Below are 21883 nucleotides of genomic sequence, written 5' to 3' on the forward strand. Positions count from 1 at the left end.
AAGGGACTTGTTTTCATACACATTTATATATCTTATAAATACATTGTTTTTCTGGTGAGTAACTACTTAAGTTTATAATTTTAATACCTAGTAGGCACATACTATATAGGTGCAATGGTATGTTTACGGGAGGTGATCCGAAAGATATATCATGTTTTAGATCCTTGCTTTAATTTTGAATGAAATTTATTTAATAAATATTATTATTTGTATATTGTCCGGGCCACCTTCTTCTGTTTTAATAGTATTATAGCCCATAGTAGTGGAGCTTGCTTAATTGTAAATATCACTTCGCGTGGTACTTAAAGTTTGATAATACTACACAAAACTCAAATTATAGTTATAATTTGGTCTCCATATTATATTTTTTTTTAATTATTTTTTTTCATCATAAATCTACTCATGTTTCATATTGATAAATTATTTATAATTATTTATAATTTATAATATAGTTTTTCATAAATTATCATAATTTTATGCTTCAACAATTTTCAAATTCTAAACTGAATATTATGCTCAGTAAAACAATTTGTGAGTCGATGTTTTTAGAAACGTCACGAGAAGTATATTTTTTGAAATTGAGATGTTAGTAAAAATGTATATACTATAATTATAGTAATATCATGTGTTTTTGAGTGAAAAAAACCGTCTTTATAGTTGTAGTATTATTAGTAGGTGTATGATATATTTTAATAAATACTTTTTCTTAAATTAATTTATTTTTCAAAAATATTTATATTTTACAGTTTTTATCAATTATCCAAAAGTTTTAAATAATTGTTTCATATGACGCTTTTGCAATCATCGATTCGTGTATGTATATACTTATATATATTATATTAGTATCTATGTCAAGAATTTCCTCATGTATGAGAATAATTTTTTTCCTTTATCAAGTTGTGTAGCGTGTATGTACATTGTACATTTTATGAATACAGCAATTAATTAAAATTAATCACTGAAGAAAAGTCAGTTTTAAAAAAAGTCTAAGCACATTATTTAGTTTCTAACAAAAAGTCGGAAAATACAAAATATTCTTTATAACTAATATTTAAAAATGTCTGTATGTATGGGTACGTATTATATTATAGTCCGGCCAGCGATACTAGAAGCTTGATGGCCACGCTCCCGGTGGCCGTTTTTTACTAGGGGTACGAAGAATCCTTCATTTCGAAAAAAAGATCGCTCAGCTCTACAGGCAACCAAAATATTTAGAACTCTTGGTTTTTACGAAAACGCCCACCGGTAGCGTGACCGTCAAGCTTCTAGTTTCGCTGGTCGCACTATATCATATTTTTTTCTATTTTCTTATTTTTCTTATTTCGTATAACTAAAAAAAATATATAACGGAAATCTACTATAGTTAATTACCTATATATTATATTATATTAAATATCTCTTAGATCGTATATGATCTAAGATATATTTATCGCTATGATATGTGGCTGTATGTCTACATGTTATCTACCATAAAATTATATTATGTACAAGGAATAATCAATATTACCACGATTATTATATAAAAGAACAAACATTATATAGATCTAGATTCTAGATAAATACATATATCTAGTTACCTATTAAAATTGATTAAAATGAATAATAAATTATATAATTATCTCGATAATTATAAATGAAAATTTTATAGAATTATTTGTATTTTGACACTAAAAATGTGTTCGGACTTTTTTTCCATAGACTTTTGACCGATTACCAATTAAAAAGTAGGTACTCGTATATTATGATTTTGATGTTAAACAATAATAAATACCTATAATAGTTTAATATAAATAAAGCTCTTTAGTTTTAGATTCTGAACGTTTTTTTGTTTCCATAAAAATATTTAGCATTTGTTTATTGAATACTATTGTAATAATTATTTATATTAAACATTTAGATCAGTCAATTTGCTGGGTAATTGAATGGATAATATTATTGTCATATATATGTGTTTTTAAATTTGTATATCAATAGGTTAGTGTAATCTTGGTTAAGTCACAAATCTGAATAGAGGGATTGATAGTTGTCTAACAACTTATATTATATCATAATATGTATTATCATTATCATATTTATCATTATACCTATGTATATTTTTTTTATAAAAATAATTAAATTAAAAATATTTATATATCGTTTAATGAAGTGATAAAATAGATTTGACAGTAATGAACTTATATTAATTAAGTGAATTTATAACAATTACTCATAATACTAAAAATGATACTAGTTTTATTAAAAACATAAGAACATGTGTAGAATACAAAACAGTTTAGTTTTTTTGTCTTACTAAGTCATGTTGAAAAAAATATTAACACATTTTTTTATTAATCAAATAACAATAAATTACAAAATTACATTATAGAATTTATTATTCATTAACTAAAATAACTAAATCAATATTCTAATTACTTTTCCTGGTAGTAAATAACATCAATTGTTTAAATAACGATTTATTCATAAGAGATGTAAACAAAACATAATTTATTTTAAAGTTTATTTTTTTATGTTCTTTTTACATATTTTACTTATTAGATACTTCGAGTAGGAAATATTATTTAATATTTTAATTTTACCTAATTTTTAAAATATTAGATATATTTATTATTTATTAAATAACAACTACTTTGTTTAATAAAGGAGAATGAATAAATTAGGAATTTGGTATAAAATTGTATACCAACATGTAGTCAAAGTTTCAAGGTTGTGGCCTTACACTACTATAAGTGGTGCTACTAACATTCAAATGTTTTTATTATATATTTCTTTTTGGTAACATTCATAATTTTGTTTTAGATCATTATCGATTCTGTTTTTAATATATGGATTCTGTGATTGCGACTTGTGTTACTTGGTAAGGTAATTTTCAAATTAATTCTTTTATAATATTATATACCTACTCATATTATCAGCTAATTTTGTATTTTTTTTTGGTTGACAGAGGTAGCAGTTGTTGTTTTTTTTTTTTAAACTTTTAGTATTAAGGTTTTTTTAGATTTTGAACGAAGTGAAGAATGTATTGATTTTACAATGATGTGTTTTAGATTCTGAACGAAGTGATAAATGTATTGATTTTACAATGATGTGTTTTTTTTTTTTTTTTTTTTTTTTTTTTTTTTTGTGTCTGTGTACAGCATAACTAGTCGAAATAATGCTCCAATTTCAAACTATGGGGGTGGTTCCGATGTAAAAGTGAATATCCTTGGTGCATTATAGAGGTAAAAAGTTAACATTTTCCAACAGTTTTCAAAAAAATCGAGAAAAACAAAAAAAAAATGACGGAAAAACGGCAATTTTTCCGCAAAACCAGTTTTCGACCAAATCGATTTTTTTTATGGTTGTAATTCAAAAACTAAGAATTAAAAATACAACACTAAGTTTTCCATAAGTTTACCTTCAAGTATCTATAGAGAAAACTCGAAGCATCATTATAGGAAAAATTTTAAGTGCGTTTGAACTTTAAATTTTAACGAAATAGCGTAACGATAACGATTTATCCTCAAACGATTTTAAATATTTGTTTTTATTCAAAAAGTATAAGTCGTAGATACTTGAAAATTTTGCCAGTTATTAAGATTCGCGTTTTCTTTACGTGATTTAATTTTCAAAATATTTTGACTTTTTTTGAGCTATTTATAGACAACTGAAATTTTCAATTTTTCTGAAAATTATTTTTTTATGTGTCGATAAAATCTTTTTGGCGCTATCAAAATACTTGGAAATTTAATGCAAAGTTCCTCATAAGTTATTATTATAGTGATTAAAAAATTATAAGAATACATAGGCACAATTTTTTTTTATTAGCATTTGAAGTTCAAATTTTGACGAAAATTCGTTAAAAATATGAATATTTGCAAATTATTTTGTACGTATAATTCATAAAAATGTTTGTATAGGTAGCTAAGAGTTGACAATTTAATACAAGATTTTTCATAAGTTTAGCTTACAATAATTATCAAAGAACTTAAATTTTGGTGTATTCAGGCCATTAAAACATAAACCACCTTTTTCACCAACAACTGGAAATTATATCCTAGGCCGACAAATCATCTTCGTTCAGAATCGTTTTTCGTATACAATGATAACTATCGTTGGATTCAAATTTAACACTCCTATAATATATAATAATGATCCATACGGCACCTAATGTACAGCAGAGCGGTACTCACTTGCCCGCTTTGTTAGCTGTAAGTTTATTTTTAATTATTATTTTTGTCTTATATATAAATATATTTTTTTTTTTTCATAAAATGGGACGTCCGAGTAAACGTACACAAAATAAAAATGAAGCAATACAAATATCACGCGAAAACATTGTTCTTGATTTGCAAGAACTTGAAAAGGATAAATTGAGAAAACAATTAAGCCATGCGTCTGATGATATTGTTGCTACAAATCAAAGAAAGTTGTTAAATTTAAAAAGTACAATAAAACGATTGAAAGACCCAGTTTTAAAGAAAGCTAATCAGATCGCCAGTTGTAAGAACAAGTCGAACCGACTGCAAGATCTGGATGTTAAAAAAGCCAACCAGATAGCCAGTCGTAAGAGCATGTTGAAACGACTGCAAGATCCGGATTTTAAAAAAGCTAACCAGGTCGCCAGTCGTAAGAGCATGTTGAAACGACTGCAAGATCCAGATGTAAAAAAAGCCAACCAGATCGCCAGTGTGAAGAACAGATTGAAACGAATGGAAAATCCAGTTTTCAAAAAAACATATCAAATTCAAAATGTTCGAAACATTAGAAAGCGATGATTACCATCAGATAGTAGCCTATGTCAAAATGTATCTACTAAAAAAAAAAACACCAAATTCAATATCTTATAAAAAACGAGAACGGCAAAAATTAAATGAAACCAGGCAGAAGGAAGATGTTTTGTATCTGATTATATTATGAAAAGGTCTCAAGGTTTATCAGAAAAATGTTATTCGTGTCATAGATTACGTTTCCCATCCAGTGTCAATAAATGCAACTCTGGTATCTTCAATCGATTGGGGATGCCAAGAGTACTGTGACGATATGTACAAGTTGTCTTCCGCATATAAAAAAATCCTAAGTTCCTCCGTTGTACATAGGAAATGGTTATGAGTTAAACAGTGTTCCGTCTTAAGTTACGCAATTAAATCAAATAAAAAAGCAAATGGTTTCCCTTAGATTACCGTTTATGAAAATATTTAAATGTCTTCGCAGTGATGGACAGCTAAAAATCAAAGGTAACGTTATCAATATTCCAATAGATCTGACTAAGACTACATCTATTTTGCCAAGGCGTGCCGAAAATTTAGCTGCAGTTAAGATGATGAAGGTAAAATTAAAAAGAAATTCGTGCTTTAAACAACATTATCTTCATCAAAATGTCAGACCATCATTAGTAGTATCAGCATTGAATGATTTGATTAAAAAACCTCTATATAAAGATGCTGAAATAGACAAAGATTGGCTGGCGCGTGTGTCAGAAACAACAAAAAGTTTGAAAAACAGTTCAGATCACGAAAGTGAAGAAACAGATTATGAAGATACAAATATTGAACCAATCAATCCGGGATCAATGGACACAATGATTGAAAACTGTGATTTTGTTTCTTTTGCACCAGGTGAAGGCGTGAAACCGTTATCTATTCTTATTGATGACCATGCAGAGGAAAAAGCTTTTCCTGATTTATTTGGGGGACATCCACTTACATATAAATCACCTTTAAAAAATTACTTAAAAGTAGTAAGGTCTGAACTGCTGAACGTAGATCGGAAGTTTGCATCAGACTCATCTAACTTGTTTTTTAAATGCAAAGTATTAATTCAAAAACTAAATGCAAGCAATGTGCAAATTGTTTTACGAAAAAACAACCTAACCTACCGAATGTTACACAACGTACAAAATTCGCCTTCATATCTTGCAGCGATGAGAAAAAATGTTTTTGCCATGATGCGTCAAGAAGGTCAACCGACATTATTCTTAACATTTAGCCCTAGTGAATCAACTTGGACTGATTTGTTAAAGATTTTGTATAAACTGCGTTATTCCAAAACGTTGTCTAATGATACTGTCCTAACTTATGCACAAAAATCAGATTTAATTCGACAAGACCCAGTTGTTTATGCTACTTATTTTGATTATAGGCTTAGAGCACTTTTTAAATTGATCAAGTCCTAAAATGTTATTTTCAAAGAAGACAGTGTGAAAGGTTTCTTTTATCGTGTCGAATATCAACATAAGGGCAGTCCACATGTACACATGTTATTGTGGTTAGACAATGCACCTGTTTTCGATCCAGCCAAACCAGAAACTTTTGGTACATGTGTAACACTTATCAACAAATACATTACGTGTATGGTAGCCCGTGAGTATTTGCATAAAAATACTCATAACCATACACACACTTGTTACAGAACTGACAAAGGCAAACAAATGAAAAAGTGTCGCTTCAACATACCATATTCGATAATGAATGAAACCTGTATATTGACTCCGCTAACAGAAGACATAAGTAATCCGATCACAAGAAAAATTCGCACACTACAGTATGAAAAACTTCTGCAATACCTCAGGGACTTCAAGGACAGTGATTCATCTTCAGATCCAACAGTAGAAGACATTTTATAAAAATTGTCAATTAAAGATGTTAATGAATATAAATCCATTATTCGAACTGTTATCAGACGGCCAACAGTTTTTCTAAAACGTACAATAAAACAACGAATGGTTTCTGGATTCAATGAAAAATTATTTCCGTTATGGCAATCTAACATGGATATACAGTTCATATTGGACGTTTATTCTTGTGTTAGATATGTAATCGAGTATATTGGAAAAAGCCAACGCGGAATATCAAAACTAATGAGAGACATTGTCGAAAATCTTAAGTCTTCTACTGATTTATCGGTTAAAGAACAACTGAAAAAAATAGCGTCAACTTTTTCAAGGAGTCAGGAAATTTCTGCACAGGAAGCAGTGTACACTTGCTTAGGTATGAAGCAATGCAATACTTCAACTGGGTATATATTTATAAACACTAGCCATCCTGATAAAAGAATTCGAATGTTGAAACCAATGGCAGTTAGAGGAGAAATGGATCCAAAATCTGATGACATTTTTTTTTAACGGTCTCAATGAATACTATTCATGTAGACCACACAGTCTTGAAGATGTAACTTTAGCAGAATTTGGCTCCAATTACGAAGTTCGCGGTAAAAAAAAACCGGCTAAAAACAGTTCTGATTCTGACACTGATAATGAACCTGATACCACTTATCCGATTGACTCCACTCTAATCGGAAAACCAAACAAGTATATACATAAACGTAAAATCAGAAAAATGATACGGTATGTTAGGTTTAATGTGGATAAAAATGAACAAGACTTTTACAGAGAAAATATTATGTTATTTTTACCATGGCGCAATGAAAATACCGATTTGTTAGATATTAACTGTAAACAAGTGTATGAAACAAACATTGTACAAATAAAAAAGTTGTACCAGCAGTTTAATAAAGTAGAAGAAACCCAATTAGATGATAATGAAATCCAAATAGAAGGAGAACAAGGCCGTAACAACAATCAGCTTGTAGACGATGAAGATTGGGTACCAGACGATGTACTAATAAACAATGTTGGAGATTATGTTGAAAATACCAATACATCAGATGTAGATTCACCTAAAGATGGTGGTAAGATAATAGTGCACCTCATAGACAATGAACAGTTTAATGACTTAATCGGATGTCTAAACGACGATCAAAGCCAACTCTTATATCATACAACTAATGTCATAAGAAGTCAATTATGGGGAAAAGGTCATACTGCGATGAAAGTATTTGTCACTGGACCAGCGGGAGCTGGAAAGTCAATGCTTATACGAGCATTAGCACAATCTGTAATTAGGATAGCAAATCTTAGACCAGATATAGATGATCTGTCACTTCCTCCCGTATTGCTGACAGCACCAACAGGTAAAGCTGCATATGGAATAAAAGGATTAACACTTCATTCCGCATTCAAACTACCATTGAATCAATTTGCCGGATTATTACCAAAGTTAAGTTCAGATATTTCAAATACACTACGTTGTCAGTTTGCCAATGTAAAACTTTTGATAATTGATGAATTTCCATGGTTGGCATAAAACACTGGGATACATTGATCAACGATTGAGGTCTATATTAAGAATAAATAAACCATTTGGTGACATAAATATAATAGTGTTTGGCGATTTCTTTCAATTAGCACCGGTATTAGCAACACCATTGTACGATAGTTTTGAAGAAATATTGTCTAAATTTCCAAGTGCTGTAGAAATGTTATCGATTAAATCTATTTGGGAAACATTCAAGTTTTATGAGTTGACTGAAATAATGCGCCAAAAAGATGACAAACAATTTGCAATAATGTTAACAAAGTTGGCCAGAGGACAGTTGGAGGAAGCTGATGTAAAATATTTCCAAAATCTTATAACCCACCTAGACATTACTTTTCAACCACAATTAATGCATCTTTGGGCTACTAATAACGATGTCGATGAAATGAACAAGAGAGTGCTTAACTCTATGAATCAAGTTAGTTTCATATCCGAAGCCATTGATACGTCTGCGAAACGATCGGATATTGAATCTGCCAAGAAACTGCCACGACAAAAGACTATGGGTTTAGCTTTAAGATTAGTTTTAAAAGAAACAGCTAAATACATGGTGTTAGCTAACATTTCAACCGAAGACGGCATAGTGAACGGTGCAATCGGAGAACTCATGCAATAAACAAGGACAGACTGCAGGAGGTAAAGAAGTTGCAATAAGGTTTGGATCAAGTTTGATGAGCCAGAGGTGGGGTCACTAACCAGACAGAAGATAAGAGACAAACTTAAACCCGAAGGCGAACACACAGACGATATGTGCAAGTGGACACCAATTGAAATCATAAAATTAGAATTTCAACTCGGTAATGCAGAGCACCATAAAGTAACTAGAATGCAATTGCCCTTAGTAGAAGCTTTGGCATTGACGGTACACAAAAGTCAAGGTGCCACATATCAATCTGTAGCATTTCATATACCTCAAAAACTCTGGAAGTGCAATATGTTATATGTAGGATGTAGTCGAGCAACTTCGGCTCAAGGTTTGCGTATAGACTACTTTCCTGCAAAGACACCAAAACCTTCTGCAAAAGTTGAACATGAAATGTGCAGACTCAGGACACCAAGTTGTGCTCTTATTCCGCAATTTTCTAGAATTGTGACACACAACATGCCACTCTCCTGCATGTCACACAATATAAGGTCTTTAAATAAATATGAAGCTCATATTAATGCGGATATCGTTCTTTTACAATCTAAAATAATGTTCTTCCAAGAAACTGGTTCAAAATCAACTAACACATATACCATTAAGAACCATACTGAATGCTGTAGAATAGACAGTATACATGCAAATGGTAAAAGTGGTTCTATTTGTTTTGTGGAGAATCCATAATCATAGAGAAATAACCTGCAGCACAACATTGCTTCAAGATCAAAAGAAAAACACACACTTAGAAGCCATTGAAGTTATCATTGAAAATATTACCTATATTGGATATATTCATCGCCAAATTTTCCTGTACAGAAGCTTTGTGATTTCATTGAAACGGAAGCTTCCACCAAAAACAATGTTATCTTTATTGGTGATTTCAATACAAAATTCAACAAACCGCCAAAACAACTAGTTCAAATATTAAAACATTTCAATTACAAGATATTGGTTGACGGTATTACTACAGATCCCGAAACAACCATTGACAATGTCATTACAAATGTTGACATTGCAGCTTTGGTGTACGAGTCCCTCATAAGTGATCACAGACCTATTCTGGTTATGGACATAGATACTTTCAAGGAAATAGAAAAATATTCTGAGACTGTTGATGACCAAATTGTACAAGAAGAAGTCAAAAACAATTTTATTAAACCAAACGTTCCGGTAATCGATGGATTTCCTGTGGAAAAATCTAAAAAATCGATTAAATCAACCAAGGTCCTGAATAATAATAACTTGGACGATATTGAATTCATACAGGTTGATAGTGACACTATTTTGGTTCCAGAAACTAAAACTATAGCAACCAAAATAGTTGATTATAATATCATAATTAATGATATTCAATTTATTCAGGTCAATAGTAATACTCTCAAAGTTCCAAAAAATTGCAACATAGGTCAGATTCATTATTAGAAACAATAAGTGATAATGCAACTGTGTCAAAAAATTCAAAAACAATAAAATTATCAAGTATTAAGAATAAAGTTGACATAACATCAAGTAGTATATTTTGTGGCTTTACTAACACTGATGGTGTATCATGTTATGCTAATTCTGTCATAAAGGTTCATTTTAATTGTCAATCTCTTTTAAATGAAATTCGCAATAATCAACTCGGACCAACACTTCAACATAGCCTACACGAATATACAAGTAATAGTGGATCATGTGATACTCGAACAATCAAAGAATATTTGGACAACGAGACAATATTATATACTCTGCAACAGCAACAAGATTGTATAGAATTTTTAGAAGCACTTATGTACCGTAGTAGACCTACATTTGAATCTTTATGGATTTCAAGAATTGTATACCATTCGTTGCAATACTTGTGAACATACAACGGCCAACAATGCACCTACAAGTTTGATTCTACATTTTGAGATTCCACAGCACAGATCACAAACTTTGCAAACATTATTTTCAACAAATCAAAATGTTTGGAATACATTATATGATTACAAATGCATTAATTGTAATAAAATCGGAAGTTCTGAAGATAAACATCACATAATAGTGTCAAATGAGTATATAGTAATTCAACTAAAACTATTTATTCCAACATTTGTAAATGGTCAATTTGTTCCCAACAAGATAACAGATCTAAAACTTAGTGGCGTACCCACCTCTATTTTGGAAATTGATGGAGCACAATACAAAACTCAAGCTGCAATATTACATATGGGAGAAAACACGAGTTCTGGCCATTACATTGCATACCTGAGACAAGGAACTTCCAATTGGGTTTGCGCCAATGACATAATAGTTGCAGAAAAAAGATGGCCAAACAACAGCAAATATGTATATGTTATCATTCTAAAAAGAATGTAAAAATATTTTCCAATTGGAAAAAAAACAAAACATAACACAACTAAAAATAAATAGTAAACTTAATCTGTAAGTATACAATATTACAATCTGACTGTTATTGGATTCAAAAAGGAACGTATAAACCGCCAACTATTCACTTACATAATATTATGTATGAGTTGCCAGTCCCAAGCCTGGATAAAAAGTGTGAGGGTGCTAACCTTATAATAATTGTTATTTTTTAACATAAGCAGAAACCTAGATTTTATTTTTATTTAATTAATATCGAACTATATATTATTATCCACACTTCTGACCTTAATACCTTATACTATGTATGTTTGTATTCAATCCTCCAAATACAAACTACAATTTTAATTGTGCGGTCTTAAGATTATCAACATTCATTATATGTATTCGCCTAGGATCATAACACATTTTAATAACTTATATAATATCAGTTATACAGCAAAGCCTACCTTCCAGTGTTAAGTATTTGATGACTTTAGCCTGTATAATAGATGTTATTTTCCATACATAATTTAAATTGTTTAGGACATTTTATTTTGTAATTTTGTGCCAAGTATATAATTATAATATACAGTGACTAAAAATAAATAATCAGAGTTTATTTAAATTTATTTATTCATAATACTTCATATTTTACATTGTACATTTAACTATGATACAACTCGAATACTAACAATTTATTGAATATATTATAATACATTAAAGGTAAAAAGTAAATACTTAAAAAGCCACTTATTATATATGTTTATACTAATTTATTACATTAAATTTGTTATTTTTTACAGATTCAAAATATTTAATCAATTTAAGGGTTGAAAGTATATGCATCTTTCAATGGCCTTCATTGGGTTTAACAGTGCAAACATTTTTATTAGTTGATATCGTTGATGTACTGTGAACTATGAATCTTATAAACAATTTGTCATTACTCAATGTGCTGTGTGATACAAAATTCTTACACAATTCTGTATCTATTAAACTTAGAATTTAAGAAATTTATTAATCCACTGTTATTTTTATAAAATATAAAAAAAAAATTCTTTATTTAATGGTTTAATTTGAATTATTAATATTGTAAATAGTCCATAGTAATCAGGTCAAATTTATTTGCAATACCACTGTACTAAAGTCTACCAGTTGAGAAACTAATAACAATTTGTATTATAGTACACTGAGTATAACATCAACTGAGCTTGGTTACACTATAATATGCATATTTGATGATAAAATTCAGCCATTAGTAATATCTAAACAATAAACAAAATACATAATTATAAAGTAAATATTAAGTAATTTAATGTGATAGGTACTTATTAAACTTACATAATGAAATCTTTAAGAAATGGCTCGTCTTGATGTTAATATGTAATTGTTACACAAGGAATCAACACGACGTAGAATCATATTAATTTAAAACGATTACAATTAATAAATGGTTAATTCATAATAGAAAAAAAATTTTAAAAACCGTAATCAACCAACAACGTCAACATACGGAATGTAAACAAAACATGAAATATCACAGATATAGATAAAGTGTATTATCTATATCAGCAGCTGCAGCATTGCTGTGCAAGGTTTATAGACTATAATCTAAGAACCTTGGCTGTGTACAATATTATATGTGATTATATGGTATACCAGGTATATCTATGATAATATAAGGTATTATGAATTATCATAGATATTATCTATGTGAATTATAATAACTACCTACATGCAATGTTTTTGGAATAGTTGATTAACCATTTCAAATGCAAATGCGTCCTAATTGAAAAATAAAATATTTGTTTCAAAATAAAATATATGACAATATTTAAATATAATATATTCTAGACTGACAAATCATCTCCGTTCAGAATCGTTTTTCGTATACAATGATACCTATCATTGCATTCAAATTTAACCTACCCTAGTCCGAGGTCAACCCCACCCCCAAATGTACAGCAGAACGGTACCCACTTGCCCGCTTTTGTTTTATAAGAGTTTATAATTCAAATTTTTACGAAATCTGTCGAAAACACAAAAATTTGCAAGTAATTTTGAAGTTGAAAAATCATAAAGTTTTTTTCTTTTATAACTAAGTTTTGAAAATTTGGTACAAGGTTCTCCATACATTTTTCTTCAAATATCTGTAAAAAAACTCTACCGGATTCAGACACATAATTTTTATGAGTGTTTGAAATTTAAATTTTTACAAAACCGCGTTAAATAACGGTTTAGCCTCAAACGATTTTTGATATTTGTTATAATTCAAAAGTATAAGTCGTAGATACTTGAAAATTTTACCAGTTATTTAGATTGGCATTTTATTTACTTGATTTAATTTTCAAAATATTTTGAGTTTTTTTGAGCTATTTATAGACAACTGAAATTTTCAATTTTTCTGAAAATTTTTTTTGAAGTGTCGATAAAATTTTTTTGGCCCTATCAAAATACTTGAAAATTTTATACAAAGTTCCTCATATGTTATTCTTATAGTGATTAAAAAATTATAAGAATACATAGGCACAATTTTTTTTTATTAGCATTTGAAGTTCAAATTTTGACGAAAATTCGTCAAAATTATGAATATTTGCAAATTATTTTGTATAAACCACCTTTTTCACCAATAACTGGAAATTATATCCTAGGCTGACAAATCATCTTCGTTCAGAATCGTGTTTCGTATACAATGATACCTATCATTGCATTCAAATTTAACCTACCCTAGTCCGAGGTCAACCCCACCCCCTAATGTACAGCAGAACGGTACCCACTTGCCCGCTTTTTTTCGGTTGAACCGTCACAAAGGTGCCGAACTACGTTAGCATTACTTGTCCCCAATTGTTACTTAGCCCCTTGTAAGGACATCTGGACATACCTATCTAGGGTCCCCGTTCTTGAGTATGAATACAAAACTGAAAAGACCCTGCAGGTAGTTGCCTTACCTTGCCTACCTTAACAACCCCACCAACATTCTTTTTGATTATTATACTCTACAAATGCATATTACTCTTTACAACATTGGTGCTGGACGGGCTAGTGTCATTACTATTTTATTCGTCTTGTGGTTAACACGTGTCCTAGTGCATTTAACTATAATACATCAAACATTTTTTACTGTTATATCAAAATGCCAAGTTGTTCTGTGTGTGGTCGATCAAGTAATTCCAAAAACAAAGATCTTGGAATAAGTTTCCATCAGTAAGTATATGAATGATTAGTTTTAACTTTTATTCTATTGAACATTTTCAACTTTTTTACTTATATATTTTTATTATTTAAGAATTCCAAAGAATGAGAATCATCGGTCTCAATGGTTGGATTTTATTCAAAAATGTAGTGTTGACCATTTAAAAATTAAGACCAAGAGCATTATTTGCTCTGAACATTTTACAAAGGATTGTTTTAAAAATATAAACGCACAAGATTATTAAATGAAACCGCTGTTCCATCCATTGCAGTTAATCGTTTAAAATCAGTATGTTTAAAGAATAATTTAAATTTTATTTTATTTCAATATCATCACATTTCTGTTCTAACATTATACAATTTAAATTTTTAGGCAAAAATTGAAATTCCTGAAGTGAGTTATACACTTGGTGATAGTAACTCAAATCCTTGTTCCGTTAAATCTCTAACTGTAAGTATAACAGTATAAAGTAAAAAAATTAAGTTATACAAGAAAATATTCTAATTCTTAATATTTGAAAGATTGACCATGATAGTATTCAAATGGAAGGTGTTCAACAACTTGATGAATTAAGTGTTTAGCAACCGTCATGCTCCTCAAATACCATTTCTACTGACTGTAACCAGTTCACATGTGAACCATCAACATCATTTTTAATGAAGCCTCCTACTCAGAAAGTACATATTATAATCATAATTAAAAATATAATAATTATTTCCATATATTATAATAAAATTTCTTGTTGGTTTTAGGTAAATTCTAGGTCTTTGATTTTTGAATTTGTGCAAGAAATCAACAATGATTCGCCAAGAAAAAAATATTTAAAAAGAACAATATCTTCCCTAGTTCGTGAAAACTTCAATCAGAAGAAAAAAATCAAGGTTCTAAATCAACAACTAAGACGTCAAAAAAAAACAAATTTCCTCATTAAAAAGTATGTAGATAATGTTCAATAAATATATTGTTGACAAAAAAAAATAACTTGAATTTCACTATTATAATTAAATTATATTAATATAGTAATTAATTCTAATTTACAATATGCATATTGTTTAAGGTGTTGTTCAAGTTTTGGAAAATAAAAATTTAGTCCATCAAGATCAAGCAGACATCATAGACAGCAATATCAGTAAGCTCAAAGATCTTATAACTAATTTCATTAAAAAAAATGCTGGAAAAAAACTGCCTTTAAAGTATAGTGCTGAATTAAGGAAATTTGCTATCACCCTGAATTTTTATTCTCCAAAAGCATATCGTTTTGTACGAGATGAATTTAATTCTGTGCTTTCTTGTCCGAGAACGCTTAGCAAGTGGTATTTGCATGTTGATGCTGAGCCTGGTTTCACTAAAGAAGCTATTAACACACTCTCTTTAGTTTGTAAAAATTCACCTACTCAACTTTATTGCTCATTACTTATGGATGAAAGGCAATAAGGAAGCATGTTGAATGGGACGGTACGACTTATCACGGCTACGTCAATTTTGGATCAGAAGTACAAAATGAAACAGTAGAAGAAGCAACTGAATGTTATGTTTTGATGGTTGTGGAATGTGGGTATCAATGCTTCATGGAAAATTCCAGTTGGATATTTTCTATGTAACCATTTAAATAGTTCACAAAAAGTAAACTTAGTTAAACGTTGTATAGATGTAGTTTCTGGAACTGGTATAAAAATTATTAGCTTGACATTTGATGGCTGCGCAGTGAATGTAAGCATGGCTAGAGCTCTTGGTTGTAACTTAGATACTAATCCTGCTGATATTTTAACTAGTTTTAAGATCCGAGATTTAGATATTAATATTATGTTTGATGCTGCACATATGATCAAACTTGTGCGTAATACTTTTGGTGAAAAGTTAATATTAATTGATCATAATGGTGGAGTTATTAATTTTAACTATATTAAAAAATTGTTGGTCTTACAGGAAACTGAAAAGTGTCATCTAGGTAATAAATTAAAAAAGGAACATGTTTTTTTTTTTAAAAAATAAATGAAAGTTAAATTAGCCAGTCAACTTCTATCAAATTCAGTAGCAGATGCTTTATTATTCTGTAAAGATAATTTGAAACTTAAGGATTTTGAAGGATGTGAAGCCACTAAAAATTTTATTAGGTTATTTAATGATGCATTTGACATTTTAAACTCAAGATATTTAATGTCATACGATTTTAAAGGTGCAGTTTGTATTCAAAACTTTGAAAACATTTATTCTTTTATTAAACTATTTTTTATTATGTTAATAATTTAAGACTAGAAACTGGCCAATTATTATTAAAATCTCAAAGGTGTACTGGTTTTTTAGGATTTTTGATAAGCTTTAATTCTTTAATAGATCTTAAATCCAAATATATTGACACTAATTCTTTGAAATTTATTCCTATGTACAAACTCAGTCAGGACCACTTAGAAATGTTCTTTGGTAGTGTAAGAGCTCAAGGTGGCTATAACAACAATCCGACTTCCAGGCAATTTAAATCTGCATATAAAAAAATAATGGTTAATGCACAAATTAAAGACACTGGGTTAGGAAATTGTATGGCACTAGAAGATATTCCGGTATTAAATTGTTCGAGTGTTAATGATCTAATTACTGCTATTAACAATTCAAAATGTATTTTAAATAGCGATATTGATTTAGAACCTGAGCAATACAATTTTGAAACTGATGGGTTCCATTTGAATAATTTAAGCCAATTTTCTAAAGAAGTTTCTTTGTATATTGCTGGATTTGTATCCCATAAATTGTCAACAAAAATTAAGTGTGATATTTGTAATGGTGCATTGTTTGGTAATAAGGATAATTTTTTTTATTCCATCATAAATATGAAAGACAAAGGAGGTTTACATTATCCCAGTAATGATGTAATACAAATTTGTGTTGCTACAGAAAAATATTTTAAAACATATTATTATGATAAAAACCATTTAATAAAATGTTAATTATTACAAATGTATTGAAAAGTTTTATTAATAATGATTCAATTTTTTATTCAATAAAACATCATAATGATCAAAATGGACCCCTGACAATCATGGTGTACTATTAATTAAAGCGATTATTTCTGTTTATTCTGATATTAAAATTAATTACCTTAACCGTACTCAAAATGAAACATTGTCCTTAAGAACATGGTATAACAAGTTGACTCTTTTTAGAGACCAGTAAATCTCTAGGTTATATTATATTGTATTATATTTATTTTTAATTAGTGTATTTTTCAATTTTTGCATAGAGTAAGAATATTTATTTTGTATTTATTTGACTTTTTTTTATAGCTAAATATTTATGAATATGTGTACATAATTATTATGTACTTTAACAACCTATTAGTTTTAAATAATAATAATAATAATTATATTTACCATTGTTTTGATGTACCCACATACTTGTTTAAAATAATGACTTCTTGTAAAAAAACCATGATAAATTATTGTATTTTAAATTTTAGTAACTGTTAATGAAAGATAACAATGTAACTAGTAAGTAGTAATTGTTAGATATTATATGTAAATATGCAATTCTTTATAATATATTAATATCTAACATAAAGTAAGTAAATTATAGTAATTAAACTATTATTTGTATCGTTAAATAATAATTTGTAATATATTTAATATTGTATTATCATCAATAAATTATATTGACAATATAGATAAGAAAATAATACCGTGTACAATAATTTTATATTAATTAAGTGGTTACTCTGATGGTTTCCTTTTTCCTTACTTCAATCTATTCAATAGACTAATATACGAGATGGCCTCTCTATATATTCTTACTCTATGGTTTGCTCACTTGTTTGTAAAGATACATTTTCTTCATTATTATATGGCCGATAAATTTGTCTTTGGGCTGGTTGCTGAGATGATGTGGTTTGTATGAGTGATACTTCTGGATTACGTGCATAACTATTAGATGAATAGCTTTTTCTTCTATAAACGTTGAGCACAGCATTTTGTATTTCACTTCTAAGTCCCAGTTTTTCTAGTGCTTGCAATCCATTGAAATAAGGCAAAAGACTTAATAGAAATTTTGGATTTTCAGGTTTTTTTTCACTATCTTGTGCTTTTTGTAAAATGGCAATTTTTTGTTCTTCAAGTTCTATTATTTTTTGAGTATTGTCTCTTTCAATACATCTTTTTTTAATATTTGGATTTATTGAGTGTTTAGTATAATAATTTGAAGTAGAAGTGGTTTGAGAAATAGACGTGGAGGGTGATAAAGCCTCAGAGTCAGCAGTTAATGGCGTATCCACTATTTCTATAAAACTTTCATTATCTGAAGCTCCAGAAAATGATTTTTGAGAATTTTCTTCAATGCTTAAGTTTCCTGACATATTGCTAGGTAATATAGGTAGTGTCTTTAACAAACATCATCGAATTAAAAAATGGCCATTTGCTTCTGTATTCGCTACCACCGTCACCCGAACGACTTTTTGGTATTTTTTGCAATTCTTTCCTGAACTTATCCTTTAAATTTTTCCATTTATCTTTTGCATCATGTCCTAAAAAATAATGGGTTACTGAGTGGTTTTATCATAAAAACACCTATTAACATAATTGTAGAGGAGAGGTATATCTGGTTCCATAAGAAATAAGAAGCCTGATTTTTGAAATTTTAATTTTAAGTCCTTAAAATCACTGTTTTAAAAACATATTATTCATTATTTACTAATACCTAGGTAAATTGTAAAATTGTAAACGAGACTGAGTAAAATACCTACATTAAACTATACACTTATTTTAGAACTATGTACTAAAAGTATACAGTAGGGGTGGGGTGGACCTCAGTTATAGAGTAGGTCAGTATAATGCGTGGGTTAAAATTCGTTTGATAGACGATAGTTATTACGATAGGTTATTTTACGCGAAAATGTAAACACTCGTAAAATTTTTTTATGCAATAATCCTCAAATTTTCTTTATAATTGAGCTTAACTTATGGACAACCTAGTGTTAAATTTAAATTCTTAGCTTTTTATAATAAAATTTGTAGGTATACATTTTTAACTACAAAATAGTTAGCAAATATTCATCATGATTTTGACGAATTTTGTAAATATTTGCACTTCAAACGCTTATAAAAAAAATTGTGCCTATATTTTTTAATAATTTTTGAGTGACAGTAAGAAAACTGAACAACTCGGGTGGAGTCTTCTATTAAATTCTCAAGTATTTTATCGATACGGAATTTTTTTTTCAACATTTAAAAAAAAAAAAATTAAAAATCGAATATTTCAAATGGCTATCAATAGAGTAGAAATTATTGTAATATTTTGAAAATAAATTATGTAAAGATAATCTAATTTGACTGGGCTATAAGTAACGTGACTTTTAAATAATTTAACTCGTTACTTTAAAAAAAAAGTATTTATTATTTAGATATTATAACATATCAATTTATGTTTTTATATAGATATTTATCAACGGGTCTTTCATTTCGAAATTTGGCTTTTTCGATGCGAATGGGTGCTTGCACAATAGCTAAAATTATTCATGAGACTTGTTAAGCTATATGGGAAGAACTTGTTAATGAATTTATGACAGTACCAACAAAATAACAACTGGAAAAAGTGGCTATTGATTATTATAAACGTTGGGGATTTCCAAATTGCGTTGGGTCAATAGACGGAAAACATTGCCAAATTAAATGTCCTTCCCATTCTGGATCAAGTCACTTCAACTATCTTAAATATTTTTCTTTGGTTTTGCAAGGAGTTGCTGATGCTGGTAAAAATTTTTTAACAATTGAAGCTGGCGCAAGAGGAAAACAGAGTGATGCTGGAACTTTTGCATCTTCAGAATTACTTTATTTGATAGACAACGATAAATTTAATATGCCTATAGAAAAAAATTTGCCGGGGACAAATATTAAAGTTCCTCATGTGTTAATTGGCGACAAAGCATATCCGTTAAAGCCATACTTAATGCGTCCATTTCCTTCTCGAGGTTTAAATGCAGCTACAGAAAATTTTAACGATCATTTATCGAGAGCACGCAAATGCATTGAGTGCACTTTTGGTATACTTCGGGCTAAATGGAGACTACTTGGAAAAGACATAGAAGTCAGCTCAAAGAAAGCTATTATCATTATAAAATGTATGTGTATATTACACAATATTATCAGGGAAAAAGATGGAAATAGTGATTTAGATTACTGCAATATTATGCTTGGCACAGAAAATACTTGGGAAAATGAAACAATGGTTCAACGAGGGAGAGGCGCAAATGCTCTTCAAAGAGCCAAAGACATACGAAATGCGTTCGTAGATTATTTTTTAAATAATTAATAAAATATATTATATTTAATATTTCTTTTTATATCTTATCTAAGGTTTTGGTGTTAGCACTATTCTAAAAATATAATAATTCTTGTCGTACAGTGTACACCACACCGCACACTTGTACGTACAGTATAATATAGTGTTATGTGCATAGAATACGTTCGAATATCCGCCAAATACCAACTACTACCTATTAAACCTACTATAAATATTATTATAGAATTAATAGAATTAAAATAATTAATATTATTTTTTTCTGCCCCCTTGAGCTTCGACATAACGGGAGTTAATTGTAATTTGTAATATTATACATATTATTTAAAGATAATGAACATTACTTTATTATATTATAATATATTATAAAATGTATAATACCAGTCAATCCAGCGATTTTTCCAATTTCTGGCTTCTGCCCATATTTTTTTATTCTTTTCACAATTTTTATATCCCGCATGTGTGTCATCCCAAAGACTTGGTTTTGTTTGCACCTCGGAAATTAAAATTTCCCGTGTATTTTGACTTGTCTTTTTCGACATGAGCGATGTTTCTTGTTAACAAGTAAAATAACAACTGTAAACTGATATCAGTATACCTACTATATTATTTTCAAGAGCAACGCGCGTCAAAATTCGAACATGTTCGATCTGTGATGCGACGCGACGTAACCCGTCGCTACCGCTCACAACTGCCGCTCGCCACTAGTAATCAATGTACACACTCCGGTTTAATTACATGGGCTTAAATTTTTTTCCTAACGCGCCAATGTACACGCGGCCTTACGGTTCCAAGCGTCAACGCGTTCAAAACGCAAAACCGCGACAGGCAGCGGTGTCACGCGGCAACGCGCGTCAAAACTGCGCTAGTCTGTCGCACTTCATTTACACGTATGCATTTCCATCCCGCGTTTTCGACGCGCGGTGCTCGCGCGTTTTCACCGCTCGTCAAAACCGCTGTAGTGTGTCGCGGCCCTTAAGAGGACGCCCCAACCGCAGGGCGCAGGTGTTGTCTCCGTCTTACATACATACAACATAGCAAATTTACGTTCAACGGAATCAATTTAATGCTATTATATTATTAATCTTACTAGTCAAGTATATGATATACTTATATCAACCACAGATTTCTATAAAGAACTAGATAGCGAACTCCTGCTATCAATTGAAGTCAGATTTTTCGGTTGGCATTATATGGTAAATATTAATTATGTTGTATTGTATTTTATGATGCCTAAACTTGTTGTTTAAAAAAAAATAAGAATATTTTATAGAAATCATTTTTCATTTATTTCTATACTTT

General features: G+C 29.4%; 1 pseudogene; it reads right to left on the reverse strand.

Moving 5' to 3' along the window:
- Positions 1-18080: 18080 nt before the first annotated feature.
- On the reverse strand, positions 18081-21123 carry LOC126549799 (uncharacterized; annotated as a pseudogene).
- Positions 21124-21883: the final 760 nt, after the last annotated feature.

Source organism: Aphis gossypii, chromosome 2 (assembly GCF_020184175.1).
Source record: "Aphis gossypii isolate Hap1 chromosome 2, ASM2018417v2, whole genome shotgun sequence".
Classification (NCBI taxonomy): domain Eukaryota; kingdom Metazoa; phylum Arthropoda; class Insecta; order Hemiptera; family Aphididae; genus Aphis; species Aphis gossypii.